The following is an 18,099-nucleotide window of genomic DNA, read 5'->3' as shown; positions in this document are numbered from 1 at the left end:
GCTTTACTCTTAAAATTGTATAAACCAACTTTCTCTCACTGAGAAAGAAGCTTTCCAGCAAATGTGGCCTAGCTTTCTCTTCATTTGCTTAGTTGCACTAAACACAGCATTGGTGTTCTTAGAAGGTTTAAACTAGTGATAATGTGCATTGAAGCTCAAACATGACTTGCTCTGCAAAAAAACTTTAACCCATGAAAATCTGTCTTCTGCATTGCAAATAACATTACATTTCATGAGAAAGAAACATCTTTCATGTTTTTGAGCTTTACTCTTAAAATTGCATAAACCAACTTTCTCTCACTGAGAAAGAAGCTTTCCAGCAAATGTGGCTTTGGTTTCTCTTCATTTGCTTAGTTGCACTAAACACAGCATTAGTGTTCTTAGAGGGTTTAAACTAGTGATAATGTGCATTGAAGCTCAAAAATGACCTGCTCTGCAAAAAAACTTTAACGCATGAAAATCTGTCTTCTGCATTGCAAATAACATTACATTTCATGAGAAAAAACATCTTTCATGCACTTGAGTTTTACTCTTAAAATTGCATAAACCAACTTTCTCTCACTGAGAAAGAAGCTTTCCAGCAAATGTGGCTTTGCTTTCTCTTCATTTGCTTAGTTGCACTAAACACAGCATTGGTGTTCTTAGAAGGTTTAAACTAGTGATAATGTGCATTGAAGCTCAAACATGACTTGCTCTGCAAAAAAACTTTAAGACATGAAAAACTGTCTTCTGCATTGCAAATAACATTACATTTCATGAGAAAGAAACATCTTTCATGTACTTGAGCTTTACTCTTAAAATTGTATAAACCAACTTTCTCTCACTGAGAAAGAAGCTTTCCAGCAAATGTGGCCTAGCTTTCTCTTCATTTGCTTAGTTGCACTAAACACAGCATTGGTGTTCTTAGAAGGTTTAAACTAGTGATAATGTGCATTGAAGCTCAAACATGACTTGCTCTGCAAAAAAACTTTAACCCATGAAAATCTGTCTTCTGCATTGCAAATAACATTACATTTCATGAGAAAGAAAAATCTTTCATGTACTTGAGCTTTACTCTTAAAATTGCATAAACCAACTTTCTCTCACTGAGAAAGAAGCTTTCCAGCAAATGTGGCCTAGCTTTCTCTTCATTTGCTTAGTTGCACTAAACACAGCATTAGTGTTCTTAGAGGGTTTAAACTAGTGATAATGTGCATTGAAGCTCAAAAATGACCTGCTCTGCAAAAAAACTTTAACGCATGAAAATCTGTCTTCTGCATTGCAAATAACATTACATTTCATGAGAAAAAACATCTTTCATGCACTTGAGTTTTACTCTTAAAATTGCATAAACCAACTTTCTCTCACTGAGAAAGAAGCTTTCCAGCAAATGTGGCTTTGCTTTCTCTTCATTTGCTTAGTTGCACTAAACACAGCATTGGTGTTCTTAGAAGGTTTAAACTAGTGATAATGTGCATTGAAGCTCAAACATGACTTGCTCTGCAAAAAAACTTTAAGACATGAAAAACTGTCTTCTGCATTGCAAATAACATTACATTTCATGAGAAAGAAACATCTTTCATGTACTTGAGCTTTACTCTTAAAATTGTATAAACCAACTTTCTCTCACTGAGAAAGAAGCTTTCCAGCAAATCTGGCCTAGCTTTCTCTTCATTTGCTTAGTTGCACTAAACACAGCATTGGTGTTCTTAGAAGGTTTAAACTAGTGATAATGTGCATTGAAGCTCAAACATGACTTGCTCTGCAAAAAAACTTTAACCCATGAAAATCTGTCTTCTGCATTGCAAATAACATTACATTTCATGAGAAAGAAACATCTTTCATGTTTTTGAGCTTTACTCTTAAAATTGCATAAACCAACTTTCTCTCACTGAGAAAGAAGCTTTCCAGCAAATGTGGCTTTGGTTTCTCTTCATTTGCTTAGTTGCACTAAACACAGCATTAGTGTTCTTAGAGGGTTTAAACTAGTGATAATGTGCATTGAAGCTCAAAAATGACCTGTTCTGCAAAAAAACTTTAACGCATGAAAATCTGTCTTCTGCATTGCAAATAACATTACATTTCATGAGAAAAAACATCTTTCATGCACTTGAGTTTTACTCTTAAAATTGCATAAACCAACTTTCTCTCACTGAGAAAGAAGCTTTCCAGCAAATGTGGCTTTGCTTTCTCTTCATTTGCTTAGTTGCACTAAACACAGCATTGGTGTTCTTAGAAGGTTTAAACTAGTGATAATGTGCATTGAAGCTCAAACATGACTTGCTCTGCAAAAAAACTTTAAGACATGAAAAACTGTCTTCTGCATTGCAAATAACATTACATTTCATGAGAAAGAAACATCTTTCATGTACTTGAGCTTTACTCTTAAAATTGTATAAACCAACTTTCTCTCACTGAGAAAGAAGCTTTCCAGCAAATGTGGCCTAGCTTTCTCTTCATTTGCTTAGTTGCACTAAACACAGCATTGGTGTTCTTAGAAGGTTTAAACTAGTGATAATGTGCATTGAAGCTCAAACATGACTTGCTCTGCAAAAAAACTTTAAGACATGAAAAACTGTCTTCTGCATTGCAAATAACATTACATTTCATGAGAAAGAAACATCTTTCATGTACTTGAGCTTTACTCTTAAAATTGTATAAACCAACTTTCTCTCACTGAGAAAGAAGCTTTCCAGCAAATGTGGCCTAGCTTTCTCTTCATTTGCTTAGTTGCACTAAACACAGCATTGGTGTTCTTAGAAGGTTTAAACTAGTGATAATGTGCATTGAAGCTCAAACATGACTTGCTCTGCAAAAAAACTTTAACCCATGAAAATCTGTCTTCTGCATTGCAAATAACATTACATTTCATGAGAAAGAAACATCTTTCATGTTTTTGAGCTTTACTCTTAAAATTGCATAAACCAACTTTCTCTCACTGAGAAAGAAGCTTTCCAGCAAATGTGGCTTTGGTTTCTCTTCATTTGCTTAGTTGCACTAAACACAGCATTAGTGTTCTTAGAGGGTTTAAACTAGTGATAATGTGCATTGAAGCTCAAAAATGACCTGCTCTGCAAAAAAACTTTAAGACATGAAAAACTGTCTTCTGCATTGCAAATAACATTACATTTCATGAGAAAGAAACATCTTTCATGTACTTGAGCTTTACTCTTAAAATTGTATAAACCAACTTTCTCTCACTGAGAAAGAAGCTTTCCAGCAAATGTGGCCTAGCTTTCTCTTCATTTGCTTAGTTGCACTAAACACAGCATTGGTGTTCTTAGAAGGTTTAAACTAGTGATAATGTGCATTGAAGCTCAAACATGACTTGCTCTGCAAAAAAACTTTAACCCATGAAAATCTGTCTTCTGCATTGCAAATAACATTACATTTCATGAGAAAGAAACATCTTTCATGTACTTGAGCTTTACTCTTAAAATTGCATAAACCAACTTTCTCTCACTGAGAAAGAAGCTTTCCAGCAAATGTGGCTTTGGTTTCTCTTCATTTGCTTAGTTGCACTAAACACAGCATTAGTGTTCTTAGAGGGTTTAAACTAGTGATAATGTGCATTGAAGCTCAAAAATGACCTGCTCTGCAAAAAAACTTTAACCCATGAAAATCTGTCTTCTGCATTGCAAATAACATTACATTTCATGAGAAAAAACATCTTTCATGTACTTGAGTTTTACTCCTAAAATTGCATAAACCAACTTTCTTTCACTGAGAAAGAAGCTTTCCAGCAAATGTGGCCTAGCTTTCTCTTCATTTGCTTAGTTGCACTAAACACAGCATTTGTGTTCTTAGAAGGTTTAAACTAGTGATAATGTGCATTGAAGCTCAAACATGACTTGCTCTGCAAAAAAACTTTAAGACATGAAAAACTGTCTTCTGCATTGCAAATAACATTACATTTCATGAGAAAGAAACATCTTTCATGTACTTGAGCTTTACTCTTAAAATTGCATAAACCAACTTTCTCTCACTGAGAAAGAAGCTTTCCAGCAAATGTGGCTTTGGTTTCTCTTCATTTGCTTAGTTGCACTAAACACAGCATTAGTGTTCTTAGAGTGTTTAAACTAGTGATAATGTGCATTGAAGCTCAAAAATGACCTGCTCTGCAAAAAACTTTAACCCATGAAAATCTGTCTTCTGCATTGCAAATAACATTACATTTCATGAGAAAAAACATCTTTCATGTACTTGAGCTTTACTCTTAAAATTGCATAAACCAACTTTCTCTCACTGAGAAAGAAGCTTTCCAGCAAATGTGGCCTAGCTTTCTCTTCATTTGCTTAGTTGCACTAAACACAGCATTGGTGTTCTTAGAAGGTTTAAACTAGTGATAATGTGCATTGAAGCTCAAACATGACTTGCTCTGCAAAAAAACTTTGAGACATGATAAACTGTCTTCTGCATTGCAAATAACATTACATTTCATGAGAAAGAAACATCTTTCATTTACTTGAGCTTTACTCTTAAAATTGCATAAACCAACTTTCTCTCACTGAGAAAGAAGCTTTCCAGCAAATGTGGCCTAGCTTTCTCTTCATTTGCTTAGTTGCACTAAACACAGCATTGGTGTTCTTAGAAGGTTTAAACTAGTGATAATGTGCATTGAAGCTCAAACATGACTTGCTCTGCAAAAAAACTTTAAGACATGAAAAACTGTCTTCTGCATTGCAAATAACATTACATTTCATGAGAAAGAAACATCTTTCATGTTTTTGAGCTTTACTCTTAAAATTGCATAAACCAACTTTCTCTCACTGAGAAAGAAGCTTTCCAGCAAATGTGGCTTTGGTTTCTCTTCATTTGCTTAGTTGCACTAAACACAGCATTAGTGTTCTTAGAGGGTTTAAACTAGTGATAATGTGCATTGAAGCTCAAAAATGACCTGCTCTGCAAAAAAACTTTAACGCATGAAAATCTGTCTTCTGCATTGCAAATAACATTACATTTCATGAGAAAAAACATCTTTCATGCACTTGAGTTTTACTCTTAAAATTGCATAAACCAACTTTCTCTCACTGAGAAAGAAGCTTTCCAGCAAATGTGGCTTTGCTTTCTCTTCATTTGCTTAGTTGCACTAAACACAGCATTGGTGTTCTTAGAAGGTTTAAACTAGTGATAATGTGCATTGAAGCTCAAACATGACTTGCTCTGCAAAAAAACTTTAAGACATGAAAAACTGTCTTCTGCATTGCAAATAACATTACATTTCATGAGAAAGAAACATCTTTCATGTACTTGAGCTTTACTCTTAAAATTGTATAAACCAACTTTCTCTCACTGAGAAAGAAGCTTTCCAGCAAATGTGGCCTAGCTTTCTCTTCATTTGCTTAGTTGCACTAAACACAGCATTGGTGTTCTTAGAAGGTTTAAACTAGTGATAATGTGCATTGAAGCTCAAACATGACTTGCTCTGCAAAAAAACTTTAACCCATGAAAATCTGTCTTCTGCATTGCAAATAACATTACATTTCATGAGAAAGAAACATCTTTCATGTTTTTGAGCTTTACTCTTAAAATTGCATAAACCAACTTTCTCTCACTGAGAAAGAAGCTTTCCAGCAAATGTGGCTTTGGTTTCTCTTCATTTGCTTAGTTGCACTAAACACAGCATTAGTGTTCTTAGAGGGTTTAAACTAGTGATAATGTGCATTGAAGCTCAAAAATGACCTGCTCTGCAAAAAAACTTTAACGCATGAAAATCTGTCTTCTGCATTGCAAATAACATTACATTTCATGAGAAAAAACATCTTTCATGCACTTGAGTTTTACTCTTAAAATTGCATAAACCAACTTTCTCTCACTGAGAAAGAAGCTTTCCAGCAAATGTGGCTTTGCTTTCTCTTCATTTGCTTAGTTGCACTAAACACAGCATTGGTGTTCTTAGAAGGTTTAAACTAGTGATAATGTGCATTGAAGCTCAAACATGACTTGCTCTGCAAAAAAACTTTAAGACATGAAAAACTGTCTTCTGCATTGCAAATAACATTACATTTCATGAGAAAGAAACATCTTTCATGTACTTGAGCTTTACTCTTAAAATTGTATAAACCAACTTTCTCTCACTGAGAAAGAAGCTTTCCAGCAAATGTGGCCTAGCTTTCTCTTCATTTGCTTAGTTGCACTAAACACAGCATTGGTGTTCTTAGAAGGTTTAAACTAGTGATAATGTGCATTGAAGCTCAAACATGACTTGCTCTGCAAAAAAACTTTAACCCATGAAAATCTGTCTTCTGCATTGCAAATAACATTACATTTCATGAGAAAGAAAAATCTTTCATGTACTTGAGCTTTACTCTTAAAATTGCATAAACCAACTTTCTCTCACTGAGAAAGAAGCTTTCCAGCAAATGTGGCTTTGGTTTCTCTTCATTTGCTTAGTTGCACTAAACACAGCATTAGTGTTCTTAGAGGGTTTAAACTAGTGATAATGTGCATTGAAGCTCAAAAATGACCTGCTCTGCAAAAAAACTTTAACCCATGAAAATCTGTCTTCTGCATTGCAAATAACATTACATTTCATGAGAAAAAACATCTTTCATGTACTTGAGTTTTACTCCTAAAATTGCATAAACCAACTTTCTTTCACTGAGAAAGAAGCTTTCCAGCAAATGTGGCCTAGCTTTCTCTTCATTTGCTTAGTTGCACTAAACACAGCATTAGTGTTCTTAGAGGGTTTAAACTAGTGATAATGTGCATTGAAGCTCAAAAATGACCTGCTCTGCAAAAAAACTTTAACGCATGAAAATCTGTCTTCTGCATTGCAAATAACATTACATTTCATGAGAAAAAACATCTTTCATGCACTTGAGTTTTACTCTTAAAATTGCATAAACCAACTTTCTCTCACTGAGAAAGAAGCTTTCCAGCAAATGTGGCTTTGCTTTCTCTTCATTTGCTTAGTTGCACTAAACACAGCATTGGTGTTCTTAGAAGGTTTAAACTAGTGATAATGTGCATTGAAGCTCAAACATGACTTGCTCTGCAAAAAAACTTTAAGACATGAAAAACTGTCTTCTGCATTGCAAATAACATTACATTTCATGAGAAAGAAACATCTTTCATGTACTTGAGCTTTACTCTTAAAATTGTATAAACCAACTTTCTCTCACTGAGAAAGAAGCTTTCCAGCAAATGTGGCCTAGCTTTCTCTTCATTTGCTTAGTTGCACTAAACACAGCATTGGTGTTCTTAGAAGGTTTAAACTAGTGATAATGTGCATTGAAGCTCAAACATGACTTGCTCTGCAAAAAAACTTTAACCCATGAAAATCTGTCTTCTGCATTGCAAATAACATTACATTTCATGAGAAAGAAACATCTTTCATGTTTTTGAGCTTTACTCTTAAAATTGCATAAACCAACTTTCTCTCACTGAGAAAGAAGCTTTCCAGCAAATGTGGCTTTGGTTTCTCTTCATTTGCTTAGTTGCACTAAACACAGCATTAGTGTTCTTAGAGGGTTTAAACTAGTGATAATGTGCATTGAAGCTCAAAAATGACCTGCTCTGCAAAAAAACTTTAACGCATGAAAATCTGTCTTCTGCATTGCAAATAACATTACATTTCATGAGAAAAAACATCTTTCATGCACTTGAGTTTTACTCTTAAAATTGCATAAACCAACTTTCTCTCACTGAGAAAGAAGCTTTCCAGCAAATGTGGCTTTGCTTTCTCTTCATTTGCTTAGTTGCACTAAACACAGCATTGGTGTTCTTAGAAGGTTTAAACTAGTGATAATGTGCATTGAAGCTCAAACATGACTTGCTCTGCAAAAAAACTTTAAGACATGAAAAACTGTCTTCTGCATTGCAAATAACATTACATTTCATGAGAAAGAAACATCTTTCATGTACTTGAGCTTTACTCTTAAAATTGTATAAACCAACTTTCTCTCACTGAGAAAGAAGCTTTCCAGCAAATGTGGCCTAGCTTTCTCTTCATTTGCTTAGTTGCACTAAACACAGCATTGGTGTTCTTAGAAGGTTTAAACTAGTGATAATGTGCATTGAAGCTCAAACATGACTTGCTCTGCAAAAAAACTTTAACCCATGAAAATCTGTCTTCTGCATTGCAAATAACATTACATTTCATGAGAAAGAAAAATCTTTCATGTACTTGAGCTTTACTCTTAAAATTGCATAAACCAACTTTCTCTCACTGAGAAAGAAGCTTTCCAGCAAATGTGGCTTTGGTTTCTCTTCATTTGCTTAGTTGCACTAAACACAGCATTAGTGTTCTTAGAGGGTTTAAACTAGTGATAATGTGCATTGAAGCTCAAAAATGACCTGCTCTGCAAAAAAACTTTAACCCATGAAAATCTGTCTTCTGCATTGCAAATAACATTACATTTCATGAGAAAAAACATCTTTCATGTACTTGAGTTTTACTCCTAAAATTGCATAAACCAACTTTCTTTCACTGAGAAAGAAGCTTTCCAGCAAATGTGGCCTAGCTTTCTCTTCATTTGCTTAGTTGCACTAAACACAGCATTAGTGTTCTTAGAGGGTTTAAACTAGTGATAATGTGCATTGAAGCTCAAAAATGACCTGCTCTGCAAAAAAACTTTAACGCATGAAAATCTGTCTTCTGCATTGCAAATAACATTACATTTCATGAGAAAAAACATCTTTCATGCACTTGAGTTTTACTCTTAAAATTGCATAAACCAACTTTCTCTCACTGAGAAAGAAGCTTTCCAGCAAATGTGGCTTTGCTTTCTCTTCATTTGCTTAGTTGCACTAAACACAGCATTGGTGTTCTTAGAAGGTTTAAACTAGTGATAATGTGCATTGAAGCTCAAACATGACTTGCTCTGCAAAAAAACTTTAAGACATGAAAAACTGTCTTCTGCATTGCAAATAACATTACATTTCATGAGAAAGAAACATCTTTCATGTACTTGAGCTTTACTCTTAAAATTGTATAAACCAACTTTCTCTCACTGAGAAAGAAGCTTTCCAGCAAATGTGGCCTAGCTTTCTCTTCATTTGCTTAGTTGCACTAAACACAGCATTGGTGTTCTTAGAAGGTTTAAACTAGTGATAATGTGCATTGAAGCTCAAACATGACTTGCTCTGCAAAAAAACTTTAACCCATGAAAATCTGTCTTCTGCATTGCAAATAACATTACATTTCATGAGAAAGAAACATCTTTCATGTACTTGAGCTTTACTCTTAAAATTGCATAAACCAACTTTCTCTCACTGAGAAAGAAGCTTTCCAGCAAATGTGGCTTTGGTTTCTCTTCATTTGCTTAGTTGCACTAAACACAGCATTAGTGTTCTTAGAGGGTTTAAACTAGTGATAATGTGCATTGAAGCTCAAAAATGACCTGCTCTGCAAAAAAACTTTAACCCATGAAAATCTGTCTTCTGCATTGCAAATAACATTACATTTCATGAGAAAAAACATCTTTCATGTACTTGAGTTTTACTCCTAAAATTGCATAAACCAACTTTCTTTCACTGAGAAAGAAGCTTTCCAGCAAATGTGGCCTAGCTTTCTCTTCATTTGCTTAGTTGCACTAAACACAGCATTTGTGTTCTTAGAAGGTTTAAACTAGTGATAATGTGCATTGAAGCTCAAACATGACTTGCTCTGCAAAAAAACTTTAAGACATGAAAAACTGTCTTCTGCATTGCAAATAACATTACATTTCATGAGAAAGAAACATCTTTCATGTACTTGAGCTTTACTCTTAAAACTGCATAAACCAACTTTCTCTCACTGAGAAAGAAGCTTTCCAGCAAATGTGGCTTTGCTTTCTCTTCATTTGCTTAGTTGCACTAAACACAGCATTGGTGTTCTTAGAAGGTTTAAACTTGTGATAATGTGCATCGAAGCTCAAACATGACTTGCTCTGCAAAAAAACTTTAAGACATGAAAATCTGTCTTCTGCATTGCAAATAACATTACATTTCATGAGAAAAAACATCTTTCATGTACTTGAGTTTTACTCCTAAAATTGCATAAACCAACTTTCTTTCACTGAGAAAGAAGCTTTCCAGCAAATGTGGCCTAGCTTTCTCTTCATTTGCTTAGTTGCACTAAACACAGCATTGGTGTTCTTAGAAGGTTTAAACTAGTGATAATGTGCATTGAAGCTCAAACATGACTTGCTCTGCAAAAAACTTTAACGCATGAAAATCTGTCTTCTGCATTGCAAATAACATTACATTTCATGAGAAAGAAACATCTTTCATGTACTTGAGCTTTACTCTTAAAATTGCATAAACCAACTTTCTCTCACTGAGAAAGAAGCTTTCCAGCAAATGTGGCCTAGCTTTCTCTTCATTTGCTTAGTTGCACTAAACACAGCATTGGTGTTCTTAGAAGGTTTAAACTAGTGATAATGTGCATTGAAGCTCAAACATGACTTGCTCTGCAAAAAAACTTTAACCCATGAAAATCTGTCTTCTGCATTGCAAATAACATTACATTTCATGAGAAAAAACATCTTTCATGTACTTGAGTTTTACTCCTAAAATTGCATAAACCAACTTTCTTTCACTGAGAAAGAAGCTTTCCAGCAAATGTGGCCTAGCTTTCTCTTCATTTGCTTAGTTGCACTAAACACAGCATTGGTGTTCTTAGAAGGTTTAAACTAGTGATAATGTGCATTGAAGCTCAAACATGACTTGCTCTGCAAAAAAACTTTAAGACATGAAAAACTGTCTTCTGCATTGCAAATAACATTACATTTCATGAGAAAGAAACATCTTTCATGTTTTTGAGCTTTACTCTTAAAATTGCATAAACCAACTTTCTCTCACTGAGAAAGAAGCTTTCCAGCAAATGTGGCTTTGGTTTCTCTTCATTTGCTTAGTTGCACTAAACACAGCATTAGTGTTCTTAGAGGGTTTAAACTAGTGATAATGTGCATTGAAGCTCAAAAATGACCTGCTCTGCAAAAAAACTTTAACGCATGAAAATCTGTCTTCTGCATTGCAAATAACATTACATTTCATGAGAAAAAACATCTTTCATGCACTTGAGTTTTACTCTTAAAATTGCATAAACCAACTTTCTCTCACTGAGAAAGAAGCTTTCCAGCAAATGTGGCTTTGCTTTCTCTTCATTTGCTTAGTTGCACTAAACACAGCATTGGTGTTCTTAGAAGGTTTAAACTAGTGATAATGTGCATTGAAGCTCAAACATGACTTGCTCTGCAAAAAAACTTTAAGACATGAAAAACTGTCTTCTGCATTGCAAATAACATTACATTTCATGAGAAAGAAACATCTTTCATGTACTTGAGCTTTACTCTTAAAATTGTATAAACCAACTTTCTCTCACTGAGAAAGAAGCTTTCCAGCAAATGTGGCCTAGCTTTCTCTTCATTTGCTTAGTTGCACTAAACACAGCATTGGTGTTCTTAGAAGGTTTAAACTAGTGATAATGTGCATTGAAGCTCAAACATGACTTGCTCTGCAAAAAAACTTTAACCCATGAAAATCTGTCTTCTGCATTGCAAATAACATTACATTTCATGAGAAAGAAACATCTTTCATGTTTTTGAGCTTTACTCTTAAAATTGCATAAACCAACTTTCTCTCACTGAGAAAGAAGCTTTCCAGCAAATGTGGCTTTGGTTTCTCTTCATTTGCTTAGTTGCACTAAACACAGCATTAGTGTTCTTAGAGGGTTTAAACTAGTGATAATGTGCATTGAAGCTCAAAAATGACCTGCTCTGCAAAAAAACTTTAACGCATGAAAATCTGTCTTCTGCATTGCAAATAACATTACATTTCATGAGAAAAAACATCTTTCATGCACTTGAGTTTTACTCTTAAAATTGCATAAACCAACTTTCTCTCACTGAGAAAGAAGCTTTCCAGCAAATGTGGCTTTGCTTTCTCTTCATTTGCTTAGTTGCACTAAACACAGCATTGGTGTTCTTAGAAGGTTTAAACTAGTGATAATGTGCATTGAAGCTCAAACATGACTTGCTCTGCAAAAAAACTTTAAGACATGAAAAACTGTCTTCTGCATTGCAAATAACATTACATTTCATGAGAAAGAAACATCTTTCATGTACTTGAGCTTTACTCTTAAAATTGTATAAACCAACTTTCTCTCACTGAGAAAGAAGCTTTCCAGCAAATGTGGCCTAGCTTTCTCTTCATTTGCTTAGTTGCACTAAACACAGCATTGGTGTTCTTAGAAGGTTTAAACTAGTGATAATGTGCATTGAAGCTCAAACATGACTTGCTCTGCAAAAAAACTTTAACCCATGAAAATCTGTCTTCTGCATTGCAAATAACATTACATTTCATGAGAAAGAAAAATCTTTCATGTACTTGAGCTTTACTCTTAAAATTGCATAAACCAACTTTCTCTCACTGAGAAAGAAGCTTTCCAGCAAATGTGGCTTTGGTTTCTCTTCATTTGCTTAGTTGCACTAAACACAGCATTAGTGTTCTTAGAGGGTTTAAACTAGTGATAATGTGCATTGAAGCTCAAAAATGACCTGCTCTGCAAAAAAACTTTAACCCATGAAAATCTGTCTTCTGCATTGCAAATAACATTACATTTCATGAGAAAAAACATCTTTCATGTACTTGAGTTTTACTCCTAAAATTGCATAAACCAACTTTCTTTCACTGAGAAAGAAGCTTTCCAGCAAATGTGGCCTAGCTTTCTCTTCATTTGCTTAGTTGCACTAAACACAGCATTGGTGTTCTTAGAGGGTTTAAACTAGTGATAATGTGCATTGAAGCTCAAAAATGACCTGCTCTGCAAAAAAACTTTAACGCATGAAAATCTGTCTTCTGCATTGCAAATAACATTACATTTCATGAGAAAAAACATCTTTCATGCACTTGAGTTTTACTCTTAAAATTGCATAAACCAACTTTCTCTCACTGAGAAAGAAGCTTTCCAGCAAATGTGGCTTTGCTTTCTCTTCATTTGCTTAGTTGCACTAAACACAGCATTGGTGTTCTTAGAAGGTTTAAACTAGTGATAATGTGCATTGAAGCTCAAACATGACTTGCTCTGCAAAAAAACTTTAAGACATGAAAAACTGTCTTCTGCATTGCAAATAACATTACATTTCATGAGAAAGAAACATCTTTCATGTACTTGAGCTTTACTCTTAAAATTGTATAAACCAACTTTCTCTCACTGAGAAAGAAGCTTTCCAGCAAATGTGGCCTAGCTTTCTCTTCATTTGCTTAGTTGCACTAAACACAGCATTGGTGTTCTTAGAAGGTTTAAACTAGTGATAATGTGCATTGAAGCTCAAACATGACTTGCTCTGCAAAAAAACTTTAACCCATGAAAATCTGTCTTCTGCATTGCAAATAACATTACATTTCATGAGAAAGAAACATCTTTCATGTTTTTGAGCTTTACTCTTAAAATTGCATAAACCAACTTTCTCTCACTGAGAAAGAAGCTTTCCAGCAAATGTGGCTTTGGTTTCTCTTCATTTGCTTAGTTGCACTAAACACAGCATTAGTGTTCTTAGAGGGTTTAAACTAGTGATAATGTGCATTGAAGCTCAAAAATGACCTGTTCTGCAAAAAAACTTTAACGCATGAAAATCTGTCTTCTGCATTGCAAATAACATTACATTTCATGAGAAAAAACATCTTTCATGCACTTGAGTTTTACTCTTAAAATTGCATAAACCAACTTTCTCTCACTGAGAAAGAAGCTTTCCAGCAAATGTGGCTTTGCTTTCTCTTCATTTGCTTAGTTGCACTAAACACAGCATTGGTGTTCTTAGAAGGTTTAAACTAGTGATAATGTGCATTGAAGCTCAAACATGACTTGCTCTGCAAAAAAACTTTAAGACATGAAAAACTGTCTTCTGCATTGCAAATAACATTACATTTCATGAGAAAGAAACATCTTTCATGTACTTGAGCTTTACTCTTAAAATTGTATAAACCAACTTTCTCTCACTGAGAAAGAAGCTTTCCAGCAAATGTGGCCTAGCTTTCTCTTCATTTGCTTAGTTGCACTAAACACAGCATTGGTGTTCTTAGAAGGTTTAAACTAGTGATAATGTGCATTGAAGCTCAAACATGACTTGCTCTGCAAAAAAACTTTAAGACATGAAAAACTGTCTTCTGCATTGCAAATAACATTACATTTCATGAGAAAGAAACATCTTTCATGTACTTGAGCTTTACTCTTAAAATTGTATAAACCAACTTTCTCTCACTGAGAAAGAAGCTTTCCAGCAAATGTGGCCTAGCTTTCTCTTCATTTGCTTAGTTGCACTAAACACAGCATTGGTGTTCTTAGAAGGTTTAAACTAGTGATAATGTGCATTGAAGCTCAAACATGACTTGCTCTGCAAAAAAACTTTAACCCATGAAAATCTGTCTTCTGCATTGCAAATAACATTACATTTCATGAGAAAGAAACATCTTTCATGTTTTTGAGCTTTACTCTTAAAATTGCATAAACCAACTTTCTCTCACTGAGAAAGAAGCTTTCCAGCAAATGTGGCTTTGGTTTCTCTTCATTTGCTTAGTTGCACTAAACACAGCATTAGTGTTCTTAGAGGGTTTAAACTAGTGATAATGTGCATTGAAGCTCAAAAATGACCTGCTCTGCAAAAAAACTTAAACGCATGAAAATCTGTCTTCTGCATTGCAAATAACATTACATTTCATGAGAAATAACATCTTTCATGCACTTGAGTTTTACTCTTAAAATTGCATAAACCAACTTTCTCTCACTGAGAAAGAAGCTTTCCAGCAAATGTGGCTTTGCTTTCTCTTCATTTGCTTAGTTGCACTAAACACAGCATTGGTGTTCTTAGAAGGTTTAAACTAGTGATAATGTGCATTGAAGCTCAAACATGACTTGCTCTGCAAAAAAACTTTAAGACATGAAAAACTGTCTTCTGCATTGCAAATAACATTACATTTCATGAGAAAGAAACATCTTTCATGTACTTGAGCTTTACTCTTAAAATTGTATAAACCAACTTTCTCTCACTGAGAAAGAAGCTTTCCAGCAAATGTGGCCTAGCTTTCTCTTCATTTGCTTAGTTGCACTAAACACAGCATTGGTGTTCTTAGAAGGTTTAAACTAGTGATAATGTGCATTGAAGCTCAAACATGACTTGCTCTGCAAAAAAACTTTAACCCATGAAAATCTGTCTTCTGCATTGCAAATAACATTACATTTCATGAGAAAGAAACATCTTTCATGTTTTTGAGCTTTACTCTTAAAATTGCATAAACCAACTTTCTCTCACTGAGAAAGAAGCTTTCCAGCAAATGTGGCTTTGGTTTCTCTTCATTTGCTTAGTTGCACTAAACACAGCATTAGTGTTCTTAGAGGGTTTAAACTAGTGATAATGTGCATTGAAGCTCAAAAATGACCTGCTCTGCAAAAAAACTTTAACGCATGAAAATCTGTCTTCTGCATTGCAAATAACATTACATTTCATGAGAAAAAACATCTTTCATGCACTTGAGTTTTACTCTTAAAATTGCATAAACCAACTTTCTCTCACTGAGAAAGAAGCTTTCCAGCAAATGTGGCTTTGCTTTCTCTTCATTTGCTTAGTTGCACTAAACACAGCATTGGTGTTCTTAGAAGGTTTAAACTAGTGATAATGTGCATTGAAGCTCAAACATGACTTGCTCTGCAAAAAAACTTTAAGACATGAAAAACTGTCTTCTGCATTGCAAATAACATTACATTTCATGAGAAAGAAACATCTTTCATGTACTTGAGCTTTACTCTTAAAATTGTATAAACCAACTTTCTCTCACTGAGAAAGAAGCTTTCCAGCAAATGTGGCCTAGCTTTCTCTTCATTTGCTTAGTTGCACTAAACACAGCATTGGTGTTCTTAGAAGGTTTAAACTAGTGATAATGTGCATTGAAGCTCAAACATGACTTGCTCTGCAAAAAAACTTTAACCCATGAAAATCTGTCTTCTGCATTGCAAATAACATTACATTTCATGAGAAAGAAAAATCTTTCATGTACTTGAGCTTTACTCTTAAAATTGCATAAACCAACTTTCTCTCACTGAGAAAGAAGCTTTCCAGCAAATGTGGCTTTGGTTTCTCTTCATTTGCTTAGTTGCACTAAACACAGCATTAGTGTTCTTAGAGGGTTTAAACTAGTGATAATGTGCATTGAAGCTCAAAAATGACCTGCTCTGCAAAAAAACTTTAACCCATGAAAATCTGTCTTCTGCATTGCAAATAACATTACATTTCATGAGAAAAAACATCTTTCATGTACTTGAGTTTTACTCCTAAAATTGCATAAACCAACTTTCTTTCACTGAGAAAGAAGCTTTCCAGCAAATGTGGCCTAGCTTTCTCTTCATTTGCTTAGTTGCACTAAACACAGCATTGGTGTTCTTAGAGGGTTTAAACTAGTGATAATGTGCATTGAAGCTCAAAAATGACCTGCTCTGCAAAAAAACTTTAACGCATGAAAATCTGTCTTCTGCATTGCAAATAACATTACATTTCATGAGAAAAAACATCTTTCATGCACTTGAGTTTTACTCTTAAAATTGCATAAACCAACTTTCTCTCACTGAGAAAGAAGCTTTCCAGCAAATGTGGCTTTGCTTTCTCTTCATTTGCTTAGTTGCACTAAACACAGCATTGGTGTTCTTAGAAGGTTTAAACTAGTGATAATGTGCATTGAAGCTCAAACATGACTTGCTCTGCAAAAAAACTTTAAGACATGAAAAACTGTCTTCTGCATTGCAAATAACATTACATTTCATGAGAAAGAAACATCTTTCATGTACTTGAGCTTTACTCTTAAAATTGTATAAACCAACTTTCTCTCACTGAGAAAGAAGCTTTCCAGCAAATGTGGCCTAGCTTTCTCTTCATTTGCTTAGTTGCACTAAACACAGCATTGGTGTTCTTAGAAGGTTTAAACTAGTGATAATGTGCATTGAAGCTCAAACATGACTTGCTCTGCAAAAAAACTTTAACCCATGAAAATCTGTCTTCTGCATTGCAAATAACATTACATTTCATGAGAAAGAAACATCTTTCATGTTTTTGAGCTTTACTCTTAAAATTGCATAAACCAACTTTCTCTCACTGAGAAAGAAGCTTTCCAGCAAATGTGGCTTTGGTTTCTCTTCATTTGCTTAGTTGCACTAAACACAGCATTAGTGTTCTTAGAGGGTTTAAACTAGTGATAATGTGCATTGAAGCTCAAAAATGACCTGTTCTGCAAAAAAACTTTAACGCATGAAAATCTGTCTTCTGCATTGCAAATAACATTACATTTCATGAGAAAAAACATCTTTCATGCACTTGAGTTTTACTCTTAAAATTGCATAAACCAACTTTCTCTCACTGAGAAAGAAGCTTTCCAGCAAATGTGGCTTTGCTTTCTCTTCATTTGCTTAGTTGCACTAAACACAGCATTGGTGTTCTTAGAAGGTTTAAACTAGTGATAATGTGCATTGAAGCTCAAACATGACTTGCTCTGCAAAAAAACTTTAAGACATGAAAAACTGTCTTCTGCATTGCAAATAACATTACATTTCATGAGAAAGAAACATCTTTCATGTACTTGAGCTTTACTCTTAAAATTGTATAAACCAACTTTCTCTCACTGAGAAAGAAGCTTTCCAGCAAATGTGGCCTAGCTTTCTCTTCATTTGCTTAGTTGCACTAAACACAGCATTGGTGTTCTTAGAAGGTTTAAACTAGTGATAATGTGCATTGAAGCTCAAACATGACTTGCTCTGCAAAAAAACTTTAAGACATGAAAAACTGTCTTCTGCATTGCAAATAACATTACATTTCATGAGAAAGAAACATCTTTCATGTACTTGAGCTTTACTCTTAAAATTGTATAAACCAACTTTCTCTCACTGAGAAAGAAGCTTTCCAGCAAATGTGGCCTAGCTTTCTCTTCATTTGCTTAGTTGCACTAAACACAGCATTGGTGTTCTTAGAAGGTTTAAACTAGTGATAATGTGCATTGAAGCTCAAACATGACTTGCTCTGCAAAAAAACTTTAACCCATGAAAATCTGTCTTCTGCATTGCAAATAACATTACATTTCATGAGAAAGAAACATCTTTCATGTTTTTGAGCTTTACTCTTAAAATTGCATAAACCAACTTTCTCTCACTGAGAAAGA

The sequence above is a fragment of the Barbus barbus genome, assembly GCF_936440315.1.
Source record: "Barbus barbus genome assembly, chromosome: 2".
NCBI lineage: Eukaryota > Metazoa > Chordata > Actinopteri > Cypriniformes > Cyprinidae > Barbus > Barbus barbus.
This window is presented reverse-complemented; position numbering follows the sequence as displayed.